The sequence below is a fragment of the Dysidea avara genome, chromosome 2 (assembly GCF_963678975.1).
Source record: "Dysidea avara chromosome 2, odDysAvar1.4, whole genome shotgun sequence".
In the NCBI taxonomy this organism is placed as follows: domain Eukaryota; kingdom Metazoa; phylum Porifera; class Demospongiae; order Dictyoceratida; family Dysideidae; genus Dysidea; species Dysidea avara.
The window spans coordinates 48,817,458-48,833,210 of NC_089273.1; the positions used below are offsets into that span (position 1 = coordinate 48,817,458).

Below are 15,753 nucleotides of genomic sequence, written 5' to 3' on the forward strand. Positions count from 1 at the left end.
TTATAATGTGTGTGCTCTTTTAATATGTGGAACTCTTCAGGTTTTTTTCTGATCCAGTTAATAATTCTGTCTCGCAAGTCCTCATAGATTGCTTTCAAATCATACTGAGAAGCACTGGACCCACCAGCATCATCACTATCTGCAATTTTCATTTTCTTTGATGGAGGTTGTAGTTTGGATAAAACAACTTTTTGTTTGACATCTTGTATAAAATTGCAGATCCTGGTCCGATGACCAGGTGTAAAGACAAACGACTTAGATGGCAAAGATATGTGATAACAAGTTTCATCTAATGGGAAGTTTTGTAAAATGAATGCTTCTATTTCATCAATGGTATTAGTAGGACCTCTTTCTGTAGTCATCTGTGCAACTACCCGAGCTGTATCATATCCAGAATACAAGAAACACTGGACTACATACTTTGGCAAAGACTCCCTCATATAAGTCACAAATTCTTCATCATCCATGATCAAAGAGAATGAAAGTCCTATACAATTATATTGTGTGAATATTATGTATAATATAGTATGATACGTAACTGACTGACATACAAAATGTATTTGGAATATAGTGCAACAGAAAATATTTTCCAGGCATTTATGTAGCTGGTACATAGCTAACTTATAAGCATCATAGTGCACGTGTCACAAGTTCAACTGCTGTATTTCTTATAATTTCTCATTTTACAGTATAACACTATAGCATTCTGTTATTGACCACAAGTGTGTTATCTAACAAGAAACTTTTTGAATTTTGCTAGCTGAGGTCAAGTAGGCAGGTACATTGTAATATGTGTATTGTATCCTAGCAACTAATGGATACAAGTGTACACCCTAGTCATTCCCTTGTACTTTTAGACCACCCATGCAGAGTTAGTTACTATACAGGCCAGAGTTATTATACAAGATATGCATACACAAAGGTATCTCAGTATATATAAGCTGATCCAAACACCACAACAATATACCCTAGTTACAGTATAGCTATAGGTACTTCAGTAGGTACATGCAGCATGCAGTATAGTACATATGTACAAAATAATATTAATGTATATTGTAGTTATTGATGAGTTTATTATAATTATTATAATAGCCAACAAAACTAAACCACTTCCCATATAATTATATTAAAGACATGTCACTCATGGCAGCACAGAGTGGAATGCCTGTTACTACAAGTGCTGCTGGATGTAAAATAGAAGAAGTTTACATAGCTATATAGCTTCAGTTTTTATTCTGCCATATTTGACCACAAATGTGTTGTCTAACCTTTGAGTTTTGCCAGCTAAGGTTCAGCAGGCAAGCACACTGTAAGTGTGTATTGTCTCCTAGTACCTAATGGACACAAGTGTACACCCTGGTCATCCCCTTGTACTTTTAGATCACCCAGAGTTAATTACTGCAGGACTAAAACTAATATTTATACACTACACTGTTAATATAGAAGTGGTCATAACACACCAGCACAGGTGTGATATTGCTGTCCAAACTGGCACATCTTTACAAGTGTAGTATGCACACTACATCAATCACACTAATAAGGTAAGTTGCTGACCGACACATAGTGTTGTACATGTGTACTGTTTGTAGATTGCTGAGATTCCAGGATTTAACACCAATTGCAAAGCTGTACACTCCTGGAGATTTTGTCCATGAAAATCCAATGAAAAAAATGTTGACCCTGTGAAAAGTGAAGTTTTCACTGGGTGGTCCCAATGAAATTTTATTTTTCGTAGGAAAATTTAATGAAAAACCAATGAAAAATTACTAATGAAAATTCCATGAAAAGCAGTTTCACAGAGTTTTCAGTGGTAATTTTTCATTGATTTTTCATTAAATTTTCCTATTAAAATGCTATGAAAATAAAATTTCATTGGGGCCACCCAATGAAAACTTCACTTTTCACAGGGTGAACATTTTTTAATTGGATTTTCATGGACAAAATCTCCAGTAGTGTGTAGATGATGCAGCATTTCACAATAATATTGAGATTAGTGGTTGAATTTGATAATAGCATGTCATGACTTGCCTCCCACTCCTAAATGTATTAAGTGCTTTTTTTCAGTTGTAAACTTATCGTCACACTGTTAGCATTGTTTTCATAATGTATTTAAGACCTATATCACCAAGCATGGAGTTTGGTTGTGGGACTCAACCAAGGCTTACATGTTCTACAGTACAATATGTACTGCCCCCACTGATCATTAGTGCACAGTATTATTATTCCTTTACTGTTGCTTACATTCTGATGTCTGATGACATAAATGAATGTATTTTATTAAACTATCAGCTAATGGAAATTAATTTTGTTGTTACAAACACATATAGCAGCTTTGTGCATTGATCTGAACTGTCTGTGTGGAATGGCTTAGCACAAAATGTCACGATTGATATGACTGTCACAAGTGCATGCTTAGTGCTGGAAGTAAAATAAAAAGAATTCTACATAGCTATGTAGCTTCAATTTCTTTTTACAATTTCACATTTATAAATAGCTAATTTAAGCTAACAGCCCATGAACTTCCCTAAGTGAAAGCTACCATACACAGATACAAAATCCAGTATAGCTAAATTTATATAGCTTGCATACCTCTTGAATGAATATTAGCTACTAAAGCTGAAAACAAATCAGTTGCTCCTTGTGAGGTCCACTGAAATCTACTATGCCTATAAAGACTGAAATCTGAGCTGTAAATTTCACTGAAGCAGTAAAAAATGAAGACACTACAGAATTGTGGTTTCTAAGATACCTTATATGTACAACACTTAAATGATTTCTATTATGTAATAGCTTGCATAGACATAGACATGGGGAATACAGATGGTGTTACGATTACGGGGCGCGCGCTAATAATAAAGTCAGTGCCGAAATCTCTGAGTTTACTCCAAATTTCAAATTTCGAAATTAATTTCTGTGTGGTTGTACGAAATTTCATAGCGTGAGTGGCCCCTTGGTGGTTACTGAACCTAAGGTCGGTTCAATAAGCCGGGCTCGCTATTGAACCGACAGTAAAACTTAGACAAAAAAGAGTCACTAAACGAGAAAAAAAACCACAAAACTCTACCTGGACTCGAACCCTGGACTACTGGAACTGTGATCAGTGGGCTTACCACTGTGCTACCGCTGCTAGCTACCTACTAATCCTACTTTTCTACCTTATAAACGCTACTCAAGTAGTAGTCTCACTATATACACTATAAAACAGTAAGAAGAACGTAAGTAACCTAACGGTAACCTAACCAAAGCTGAACCCAAGCCTACCCTATGCTAATGTTACTTTTCGCGTCCCCTAAAGTCGAATACTCGGGGGAAACTACTAGACGCGTCCTCTAAACTCGAATGCTCGGGGAAAGTACTAGACGCGAAAATAAAATCCACTTCCTATTTTTAAATGTTTGTAAATAAAAAGTGCCTTGCAATTATTAAATACCATAAATACAATGTCTGTTGTATATTAGCTATCTATGTTAGGATAGAAAAGATCAATATTTGTTAGGTAATTTTTTAAGAAGGTCATTATTTAGAATAGCTGCTGGTAGAGCCAGTTGTTTTTTATCTGTGGAGTGTGTAGTGTGTAGCCTACTAAATTGTTACACATCATGAAACTGTGTGTAGGCTGGGTACTAGTTGGTGTGTACCTATCAATGTCACACCCACCGACCCCAAGCTAGGTCAGGTAGTGGTTGGAGATTTGTAACCTAAGAGTAGAAATTTATTTATATCAGAAATTCATACCAAGATTATCCTGCTCTAGGAGGATTTACCTTTGTTCCTCCCTTATGACACACAGGTGGTGGTTTACTGAGTAGGTATGATTGCACTTGCTTTTGTGTGTGTGTGTGTGTGTGTGTGTGTGTGTAGTGTGAGTTTGTAATACACATACATGCATAAATATACAACTCCTAATAGGGATTGGAAACAGCATTACAAGCCAGAAATAGGCTTGTTTCGAATGTTACTGGTGGTTTCTGTAATTTGTATCCCAACCAAAAACAGCTTGTAGCTGTAAAAAAAGTGCACGTCCAAGTAAAGCAGATTTAACTGCGACAAAAGTAATGATGATATCATAATACGGCCATGTGCAAGGTATGCAAGTTGTAAACTTAATATTAGCTAATCAGGTAATACAATGTTATTGTTAAAGTGTTATAGAAAACTATGTAATGCTGCTAGTTTTTAAGTGTGTGAGCATCTTCATAAATGCCACACAAATTGTGACCAGATTTTACAAAACCGATCCAAATCACACATCAGGCAAAATCAAATTAACACCACCAGTGGATAGCTACACTATCATACTAGTAGTTATGACACTCAGTACCACTCAAACTACTCGAGGCTGGTTTCAACAGACGTCTTTTCTGGGGTGTGTGTAGAGCTCGAATGGCAGTGTTAGGCCTTGTGAAGGACCTGGCTTTGTAAGAATGAGTGGTTTACTGGTGGACAGCCTGATAATGTAGGCCAAACAATTTTTCTGTGGATTTTGCTACATATCTATTTGTTTATTTATTTGGGGGGAAAAGGGCAGACAGCATAGCTGATTAAGCCCGAACATTTACAAATTATAAGTGCTGTTCAATTAAGTATGAAAATGTAGCTAGAGTGTTCAGTTCAATTAGATGCAGTGGCAGTGATTCCATTCCCTGATGGTTCTTGGAAAGTAGCTTGTCATGTAGGTGGTATATCAACCACTAAGGAGCCAGCACGGCCCTGTAATTTCGTCTTTGGACTCCAATCGTGGTCTGCCACCATTTTGAGGTCTAACCCTTGCCCACACCGCCACCCCGCCACCTTCCACTCCTTTGTGAGCACTCGTGATACTACTTCGCTCGTCCAACAGCTCAGATTTTCTGTTATTTGGTGAGAAACTACAAGCAGCTACAAGTACTGAAAGTGGTCTGAAAGGTAACAGATTGATGCAACTTTAGTGTAAGTTTCATTTGCGTGTTTGCTATCCTTGGAGAGTTATGCTGGCTTGAATTCTTTAAACCGTTTATCTTGAAACTTCTAATGTGCGATTTGGATCGTTTTTTCCAAAATCCAGTCACATACCGTAAAGTCGGGTTGTTAAGGGCATGCGCTTATATTTTTCGGATTAACTTTTTGTAAAAAAATCATACTATCTGTTAGGCGCATACACCTAATAAATAATTATGTTGAGTGTAACGCGGAATCACTACGCTATAATGGAGTAGTTACTAGTTTGTGCTGGTCACCACGCAATTAATTGACTCCATTTTTGCGTGAAATCCTTCGTGATGAACGAGATTATCACTATCCAGATGGCTGATTTGCTGTATACATAGTGAAGAGAGACCTCAAGGGAGGTTTAACAGGGGCGGATCCAGGACCTGGCAATGGGAGGGGCACAAACAGGCCAAGTTGTAGGTGGTTAGGGAGAGTCAGATTCTGTTGTTAGTTGCTGCATTTTGCTGCAGCAAATAATACACCTCTTAGTAGTATCTCACTGTTGATTTCATTTCGGCCTTTGTGAAGTCTTAAAAACTGTTTAAATAGCTCTGAATGTCTTAAACAACAGCAACACAATAATTATTTTTAGAGGCGCTTAGTACGCACGATGGTGCAGGGTGACAATTTCATATCTAGTTTGAGTTTGGTTCGCTTTGGTTTCAGGTGAATTTGTAATAAATGCTAATAAATGTGCATATTTTCATGAGTTATATAAGCTGATCTTGGCCTGACATAAGGCCACTCCAAGTCATACCTTAGTTTCTGGTCACTCCCAAGCCTTCAAATGGATGCGGGCGGGCGGATGATCAGGACTTCAGGACTATGGACTCTATACTGTGACAATATACTGTATGGTATTATTATTTGCTCAATTTAGCAAATTCATGTTGATTTTGTTTTTAGTCAAACTTAACCAACAACAAAAGTAGTTGTGCTTCGGCAAAAAATGCACTAGGAAAGTTGTTGATGGATCATGGCTAGCTATACACTGATGTATAGCATTTAAGTATATTTATTTATTTATTTAGAATATACTATAGGAAATGTTTTGCTCATGTAGCTACTTATGCTTTCCAAGTGAAATAAATGTCTCATTAGCTATGTCAGGAAAGTATTACTATGACTTATAGCTAAGTTGTTCAAATGATCATGATACACAATGAAATTTAACTTCTATTTTCACATCAGAAATTCTTCATTCAAATGTGAAGTCTTAGCCCACTAGCTATGTGTTTCCAGCCTTCTATTCAGTAACCTTGAGAAAAGTAACTGTCAAAGTTTTGAGTCATTGAGTGCTCCAGACTAGTGTTTTTAGTGATCATCTGGGAATGTTTAAACTATAAGGGTTTCTACTTGCCAATCTAATTTTAGTTATTGAAAAGTTTAAGTTTAAGCTCACCGAATGTTGCCGGCTTTCCATACCCCTGTAGTGTTCAGAGATAAGGAATTTGAAGTTACTAGACTAATCATTAGAGGACTACATTTGAATTATAAAGTTAAAGCTATGGCCCATCTGCATGGACTAGTAGTTAATGCTACTGAAATTACTTTGGTTACAGAAGCATTAGTAACAGTTATAATCTGAACAGCTATAGCTATAATCAAGGACAAAACTAGCTATAGTTAGAAACATTTTATTAGTGTGGCATATATACCTAATATATACCTAATATTAGAGTTAAGAGTAGTGTGACTGCTCTATTGGAATCCCTGAATGCTCTATTAGAGTATATCGATCTTTTGCAGTAAAAAATAAGTGTCTTGCTGGGTCACGTGCACTTAAGCACCTGTAATATTAATAATAGTCCTCATAAACTAGGGTTTCAGGTTTGCCACGCGGGCGGGTGACCAGAAACTAAGGTTTGACTTGGTGTGGCCTAAAGTTGCAATAGTATGAGAAGTAGCTATGGCTTCTCCACAAGGTCACTTGGGGGGGGGGGGGGCATTTGCCCCAAATGCCCCATCCTGGATCCGCCATTGTTTAAGCGCTTGAGGAGACATTAACTTTTCAGCACTTTCAGCGTTTCTTGCTGTGTGTAGCTCTTCGTCGCATTTTGCCATGTGCGCTTATCATCCATGGTTAATTACAGAAAATGTGTATGCGCTTAACAAATAGTATGCGCTTAACAACCCGACTCTATGGTATACACATTATGTAACTTGTAGTACCAAACTTGATTAGTATTTATTTGTCACACAGCTGGGCTTAGTACAATTACAATTTAATTAATGGTGTACTGTCATCTGATACACAGTGAGCCCTTGGTTATCTGAATTCCATTAGTTTCTGGTAATGGTATATAATAACTATTAGATAAGTGAATTGTTTGAATAACTAAAACCCTTGCATTACACTAAGCTTGGTTGAAATATTCTAATAGAACATACACCTGTAATCAAAATGCTCTAACAGAACAGTAATGTAGGGTATCAGTGGGGTTTGTAGGGTCCGCAACATCAGAGCAATGGACTAATAACTCGCCTCATGGCACCACATGCTCGCCATATTGGATTATTACATCAACATACACACATGCACACAACAAAAAAACTAAATACACACAAATTAAAGTAGTTTAAATAATAACCCAAACACAATTATGCTATAGTGTCTAGTAGTGTTGTAATAGTAATCCCATCCAAAAACAGCTTATAGCTGTAAAAATAGTGCGCGTCCAAGTAAAGCAGAGTTAACTGCGACAAAAAGTAATGATATCATAATGCGGCCATGTGTGAGGTGTGCAAGTTGTAAAATTAATATTAGCTAATCAGATAATACAATGTTATTGTTAAAGTGTTAATGAGAACTATGTGATGCTGCTAGTTTTTAAGTATGTGAGCATCTTCATAAATGCCACATAAATTTAATTCTCAATAAAGCAATGTGTATAGATTCTCTGATAGTAATAAATAGTTTGAGTTTGGCCGCCTTTCCTGTATACAGCAATGCAACGAACAAAGGAAAGGTGGCCAAACTCAAACTATTTATTACTATCAGAGAATCTATACACATTGCTTTATTGAGAATTAAATTTATGTGGCATTTATGAAGATGCTCACACACTTAAAAACTAGCAGCATCACATAGTTCTCATTAACACTTTAACAATAACATTGTATTATCTGATTAGCTAATATTGATTTTACAACTTGCACACCTCGCACATGGCCGCATTATGATATCATTACTTTTTGTCGCAGTTAACTCTGCTTTACTTGGACGCGCACTTTTTTTACAGCTATAAGCTGTTTTTGGATGGGATTTCAATACTTTTGTTAGAATAAGCAATGCACTGTTGATAAGAGTAGGTGAGTTTCCATGGTTTTGACAGAAACCCCAGATTACAGTGACAGAATATTAAAATATAACTGTAATTTTAGTGGCCAGGGCCGCCTACATGAGGGGGGGTAACTGGGGTATTTTGCCCCCTGCCCCAGCCCGAAAAGGGCCCCTTGAATACCTGTTTAAAGAAAGATCGATATACCCTAATAGAGCAGTCAGGATCTAGACCCTTCCTTGCCCCTGGGCCCCTCTTTAACTCTTTTCCCTGGGCTCTCTAATTTCTCTGGACGGCCCTGTTAATGGCATGCAACTGCAGCCAACTAACACTCATTTTAACTAGTAAACCCTTAACAACACATCTTGTACTGCATTGAAACGATCAAGATACTCTATTAGAGCAGTCACAAAACAGCTGTAACACAACAATCAATATTTAGCATAGTTACAACTTCTGCTTAGCATCGGATTGTATAGTTTAAATTACTAGCTACTTACAGACTTTACAATATAAAAATATGGCACTTGTAGAAATGTGACTGTTCTATTAGAGTATCTCGATCTACTTCAAGCATTGACTAATTCAAGTGAAGAAGCTACGCCCCTGCCAAGAGATCTTGTGAAATGAAATGAGAATAGAAAAGAAAAGGCAAGTATGTACAGAGACAATAGAAGGGCGCGTAATTATGTTCTGTTGTAAATAAACGCCTTTAAAATTTATATTACTACTAAATAAACGCACCAGAATAGGCTTGTGTGGCTGTTGTCTCCAAGGTTTAGTATTAGTATTTGTGATTTAGGATACATAGGCAATACCTGTATATGATCCTATTCTATAGCTAGCAAAATAAAATCAAACATAATTTAAATTAGCTACCAGTCATGATCGATAGTAAACATTTGTGAGGAGAAGTGTTGATCCAGTAGGTTTGGTTTGTCTCATTACTTGTCTTTTCGTGTTGAAGGGATTTAGTCGCAATTTGTGAGTTTAACTATACATGTATTTGTGTTGTAAAACTTAATTGTAAAAAGGCGATTAGCACATATCATGATAAACATGTATTTGTCACAGTAGAGTCTCTCACGAAGTCACGATTATTACGAGACATTGGACCAGGGTAAAAAATTTACTGCTATATTTAGAGGTTGTAGCGTTAGTATATCTTAGTATCTTAATAAATAATCCCCCATGATCACTAATCACTAATAGTACAGTGAAAACTGGTCATTATTCAGGCCGTAGGGACAAAATTTTTTGACCTTGCCTTTTAAAGAGGCGGCTGTATTATGCGGCCTTAAAAAAGGTAAGAAGCATGCTGTTCTAACTGGCTATAGAGATGGATTTAGTGTATGACAGCGTATGAGACAGTGAGTGCTGGCAGCAAGGGGGCAGCCAATCTGTTAGAGCACCAAAAGCACTGCTTCAGACATAGGCAGTTGACTGTCAGCCCCAAGTGTAAAAAGTTTCACTATTGGTCCTTATAAGCTCCTGATGAAGAAAGTGATGAAGTCATTATCCATAGGATATATTGTTCAGAGTATCCATTTCAGTTCTACAATATAGTAGCCAAGCATAAGATGAACATAATACAGCATTCCAGTAGTTTAGTGGTGACCACAACACTGCCTAAGTTAAACTGTGGTGAGATTTGAGACTACCAGAAGCCCTGGAATGTCTTCAACACATGAGATACCAAATATCTAATGCCTGACACAGTGGACCTGTCTTGGTGGCCATTTGTACAGAAGGGAAACAGCTGCCACACAGTCTTGCGAGCAAAACAGCTAGTTGCCACACCCCTTAATTATCAATTTGTAAAATCTTTAGCAAAATTGTGTGTGCGAGCAAGTGCGATGTGGCAGTGCCGTGTATATGGTTGCTGCCTAGCAGTGACACATCATGAGTATTGAAGTCACAATGCGTTACTGTATCATCCATCTAAATACAATCTCTGAATGTGTCATTTTGTGTAGAGAGCAATCTTCCACAAGAAGTGACCTGCAGGTTTCAGTGTATATTGTTAACCATTAATATTGTTCACAATATTGTGAACTATATGTACAGTGAAACCTCACTTAGTGGCCACCTCTTTAATAAGACCACCTCATTATATTGGCCACCTGTAGTAGGTCCCAAATATAGCTAAGCATTACTTATGACCTCATTAATAAGGCCACCTTGTTATTCAGGCCAATTTTTTTGGTCCCACAGTCTGCCATATTAATGAGGTTTCATTGTACTTATGTGAATTTTTATTTTTCGTAACTTTTCTTCAGGTTTAGTGATGGGCACTATGAAGCATTGTTGACTGGTACGTGTATAATGTGGTGACTTGAAATGCTAAAACAGTACGTAGCATGTCTTGTATGTACATGTAATGTGTTGTAATGTGTCCACACATCCACACATCTTAGAAATAAATATAATTGTATTCTCTATAAATAGTCAGTTCCATTGTGCCACTGGGTCATACGTTGGTTGAGTATGGATCATCCAGGGCACTTGAGTCACATTTTGTCCTGGCCAAGTGGATCTCATCCACTGACAGAATATACAGGATCAGATCACGTGTATAAATTACGGTGGAACTTGTTTATTGCCACCTTCACTCATTCAGCAGGTAACAGTGTATAAATTCTCAATTGGAATTGGCTTTTCAAGAGTGGTTGTCTTTCTATACTAGTGGCCATTAAGACAGGTTGTACTGATAGAGTGTACATACTAGAGATGCAACAATATCCTCCACTTAGTGTTGTTTGATAGTGATGCAATGGAGACTATGTATTATTGCATTTAAATACTATACTATTATATTGCAACTCTAGCACGTATTTATAACAGGAATGTTTGTTAACTGTTTAGACATACTGGAGCCACACCCACTCATCTGGATTTACAAATGGAGTCATACCAACTTGTTGTCATCATACTTACTCGTTACTCCCATTGTGTTTGGATGAATATACATGCCGTCATGTGAGACTTGCTACCATGGCGGGCCACTGGAAAACATTTGCATAGCAGTTATATTACAGTCATTATTGTACAATTATTACATTATTGTTGTGAAAAGTGTTTGGTATTCATGTGTCTCCTCTGTATGTTGTAATTACATGTGTAATTTTATGTGGGGGTGCTATAAAATGCATTATAGAACTTTGCGTGGGCGAGATCAAAGGAAAAAGTGTACTTTAAATTTCATAAAGTACACTCTCAGCCGGCCAACCACAAAGAGTGCTTTATTGCACCGCAAAGAGTGCTTTATTCGTTCAATAAAGTACTCTAGATCTGCGGGCGAATTTTTTTTTGGGGCACACTTTGGACTTAGAAAATTTTCACGAAATATTTTTTTCCGGATAATGTTGTGTACGTAGCCCGGATACTGACATGTGGAAGACTAGTTCGCGGCAGGGCCAACGGCAACGTCGAGTTCTCCGCCAGGCTGGTAGCAGCTAGAAAAGAAGGGCGAAAAATTGTTTCAGAAGATCCAGTTTATATAGAAGAACTCTTTTCTCCTGCCGTTTCAGGGGCGGATCCAGGAGCTGGCTAGGGGAGGGGCACAAATAGGGTAAGTTGTAGGTGGTTGCATGCATGGGGAGAACCATATTCTCTATAGTTCAGTGCTGCTTTTTTTAAAGCAGCAAATAATCACCTCTTAGTGGTGTCTCATTGTTGATATTTGCCATTTTGGCCTTTTCAGATGGTTGTGAGGTCTTAAAACTGTTTAAAAGGCTCTGAATGTCTTAAATAACAGCAACACGATAATTATTTTTAGAGGCGCTTAGTACGCACGAAGGTGATGGGTAACTATTTTACAGTTAGTTTGACTTCGGTTCGCTTTGGTCTCAGGTGAATTTGTAATAAATGCTAGTAAAATGTGCATATTTTCATAAGTTTTAAACTGATCTTGGCTTGACAAAATTTACTAGCTGTTTTAATCAGAAGTATGGCTGGCTCCTCCACAAGGTGGAGGGGGGGGGGGGGGGAATTTGCCCCAAATGCCCCATCCTGGATCCGCCATTGCATTTTATCAGAAGTACATGGACTGTTCCTAGCTGTTCTTACCTTGTTGTCTCACTCAGTGGCTGCTCATCAACTGATTTCTCAGTGGCGTCTCGCATTACCTGGCAGTACAGAGGTATTCACAGCGATTGGTGAAATTGATTATGTGAGTATGAAACAGCACAGATATTATACCTTATATATTATCTATGGAAACAGCTTGTGTTTATTCTTGTGAAATAAATGAACCACTGTGTATGTATTATATGCTTTTCAAGCCTGCATTAATGGCCTGTGGGCAACATGTACCCACAGACAATTACTATTACAGTTATACTAATGTGACAGTTGGTTGAAGTTGGTGGGTATTGGTTCCCCAGAGCGACGATAACAAAGACATATAGGATTGGTGTTATAAATTCTGACTGAACAAGGGATATTCACTACCTATGTATAGTCCTGTAAAACCATCTGTGATCGTCATCAAGATTTTTAATTTTATCTCAGGAAAAGGAGATAAAGCTTCACTCAAGATCTTCACTGCTTTGCTAATACAAGCCACCTGATTGCCTCTTTTAAGTCAGTAGAAACTAACCTCAGTTTTGATCGCTGTCATGGATAGTTTTACAGGAGTATTATATTTGTGTGAACAAGCAGTTGTGCTTTTGATGGGTTTAATAAAGAGATGTTTTGTCCTTGGACGCTATGATGTTTGTAGTATTGGAGATAACTTTGATTCGACCAGTTCTATGACTATGCTGCTGTAATCCATTGGCCTCATTGTTAGGGTGAGTTGAATCACTTAAACACAGAGCTTCAAAACTGGTTAGTGATTTTCGTTGTTATGAAAGACTCCATCATTTACAACTACCCACCTAGTATATACAAAATTTAGAGAAGACATGATCACCATGTATCAGTTGTTTCATGTTAACATGCACCAATCCTTGCAGCTTACTAGATTCTACAAGCATGCAGTGCATAAAAGTTTGTAAAGAAATATTTTATAATTGAAGATTGGAATGCACTACCGAAATACCAAAACATGTTGTAATGGTAAGTGAAATTACTATAAATGTGATTTGAATTGATCAGGTATCTGTCTCAAGCTTTTTATTGTTGTAATAATTATTTTATCGTTGTAATATCAAATTTAAAGACTGAATTACATCACAATTCACAATATAAAGTAATATTTTTCCCTAATTTGCCACTCAGATGTTCCTTACTTTACAGAAATGTTGCTGATTTTATGTATTGTGTTATAGGTATTGTATTAGGTAACAATTCACTACTTTATTATGTGATGATCAGTGTTGGGACAGTGACTTTTTATAAAGGTAACATATTACATATTACTTGCAACTGAACTATTTAGTTACAGTTACATATTGCCCATAAAGTAAAGTAACTATAATAATATTACATATTATATTACTTTGTGTCCACAGCCCTAGGCTAGCTGTCACGTGTGAAACTACCACTTTATCATGTGACATGATTGCATTGTTGGACAATGTGCAAATCTTGGTTATAAGTAAGAAGCTGGTGAATAAGCTTCATTCAGTAGGCTTCATTACTTCGTTGTGGCTAGGCATTACTCAGTGGATCACTAACCTACTTAGAGTAATAATATTATGTAATATTAGATTCGTTACAGTAACTATATTACTTAGGTAACGCATTACATTTGTAAGTAAAGTAACTTGAGTTATATTACCTGTTTTTATAGCGTATTTTGTTATATCACAAAAGTAATAATATTACATAACACATTACTCCCAACACTGGTGATGACGATTTTGTGTGACAATCTATGATTGAGTGTGATGTTCTTAATTTGCAGGTGGATTCACATTATTATTGTGAATGAACAAGCTACTTCTTGTCTGATTGAGGTGTGGAACAATGAGTCCATATTATCACGGTGATCTTGTGAGATGACTGATCTATGTTTAACAATGAATAGTTTGACATCGAGCATTCAAGGGTAATGGCAACAACAAAAGACACGATTGAAGTTTTGCATTTAGATGTATATTACAATAGCACCAGTGTGTGTATTGTAAAGCACCTCCACACAACTAATTTTTGTTGATGGCTACATGTTATTGATATCACCGTCTTTAAGAAAATGGTATATTCTTTTTGCTGGAGTGTATATAGCCAATTGTATTTTGCTGTACATAGAATGTATGCTCACCTCAATACACAATATGCTAGCTGTATCCCCACACCTGAAGGCTGCATTAGTGTTAGTGTAGTAGATTTAGTGCACGTTATTTACTATTTTATCCAATGGTAAATTTCAAGAAGTACTTTTATTACTCCATGATTTATAAGGTAGTTGTACTTGAAAACGTATTGTCCTTTACTTGTCTAAACAATGCCTGGCTGATGGCTGTACAGAAATTACTCGTACAGTGCTTCCTAACCCCTAGGTACCAAGACATGTTCAGACAATCAAAAGTTTGGATAGTCAAAGCCCATTTTATACACAGAGTTACTTTAATGGAATGCACACCTTAGACGAAATACTCTAATAGAACAGACACATCTACTGTAAGTATGTGGATAGTCGAAGCTCAGATAATCAAGTATTCACTTCTATTAGGTGTGATATATTTAATCCATTGTGGTGACAGCTATAGTGGATGCTTTATGTATGTACTAATTGTGTTACCATACCATCTCTTGTACAACTAATGATAGCCTAATTAATTTAGGGGATAAAAAAGGAAGTTGTGAAGTTTACTCTCCCATAGCCATATACTACTGGTATCAGTTCTCAGGTACTATAGTATAAGAGCACATGTCATTTAAAATTTCAGCAATAAAAATCAATGCATCCTTGTCAATTTTATAGAGTACATTTACTGTACTTCTATATGCATGTGTGAACTTGAAGTGCTATTGGTCAATAGTGTGTTAGTGTCAGGTCATTTGGGTTGCATTTCAAGAGACTTAATGTGGACCCATACTCATGCACCAATTGAGAATGTTTTTGGTGTCTTAAGTGATATATGGAGCCACACTCACAGCATTCTCTATGGGCATTTATGTATCATGTCGGATTGTGTTGTTGTAGGCAACAATAGTCTGCATGGTGTCAAGAACAAGTGCTATGCCTGCTTATGGGAGCCTGTAGACTATCATGGAGCCACACCCACTTATCAATCATTGACTATGTGTGTTTTGGTACCTGTAGCTGCTCATTCATTTTCTTTTGCAGACAATTCTTCCTGTTGATCAACAACCCTGACTTGCATTATGTAACTCTTACTCCTGTGTTTAAAGCAGCATTGAATGGATTATCTAACTTAAGTACTGTAGAACCTCTCTTAAAGTACATTTCTGTGGTTCCTATAGAATAGGACCTCTCAGTAAAATTTCATCAGTTGGTCTCAAACTGTTCGTTACATAGTGGTTCATTACATAGTGGTTCCAACAGATAAGAAACTTCTTAAAGATTGGTATTTTTTGTCCTTTGTAATAATAA

The 15,753-nt window shown here is 36.9% G+C and overlaps 1 long non-coding RNA gene across 1 annotated transcript; it reads left to right on the forward strand.

Moving 5' to 3' along the window:
* Nucleotides 1-12,283: 12,283 nt before the first annotated feature.
* On the forward strand, nt 12,284-14,389 carry LOC136246191 (uncharacterized). The gene is made up of 4 exons (XR_010696294.1): nt 12,284-12,705; nt 12,762-13,042; nt 13,523-13,594; nt 14,101-14,389. It is a non-coding gene; the product is annotated as an uncharacterized lncRNA (long non-coding RNA).
* The last annotated feature ends 1,364 nt before the right edge of the window (nt 14,390-15,753 follow it).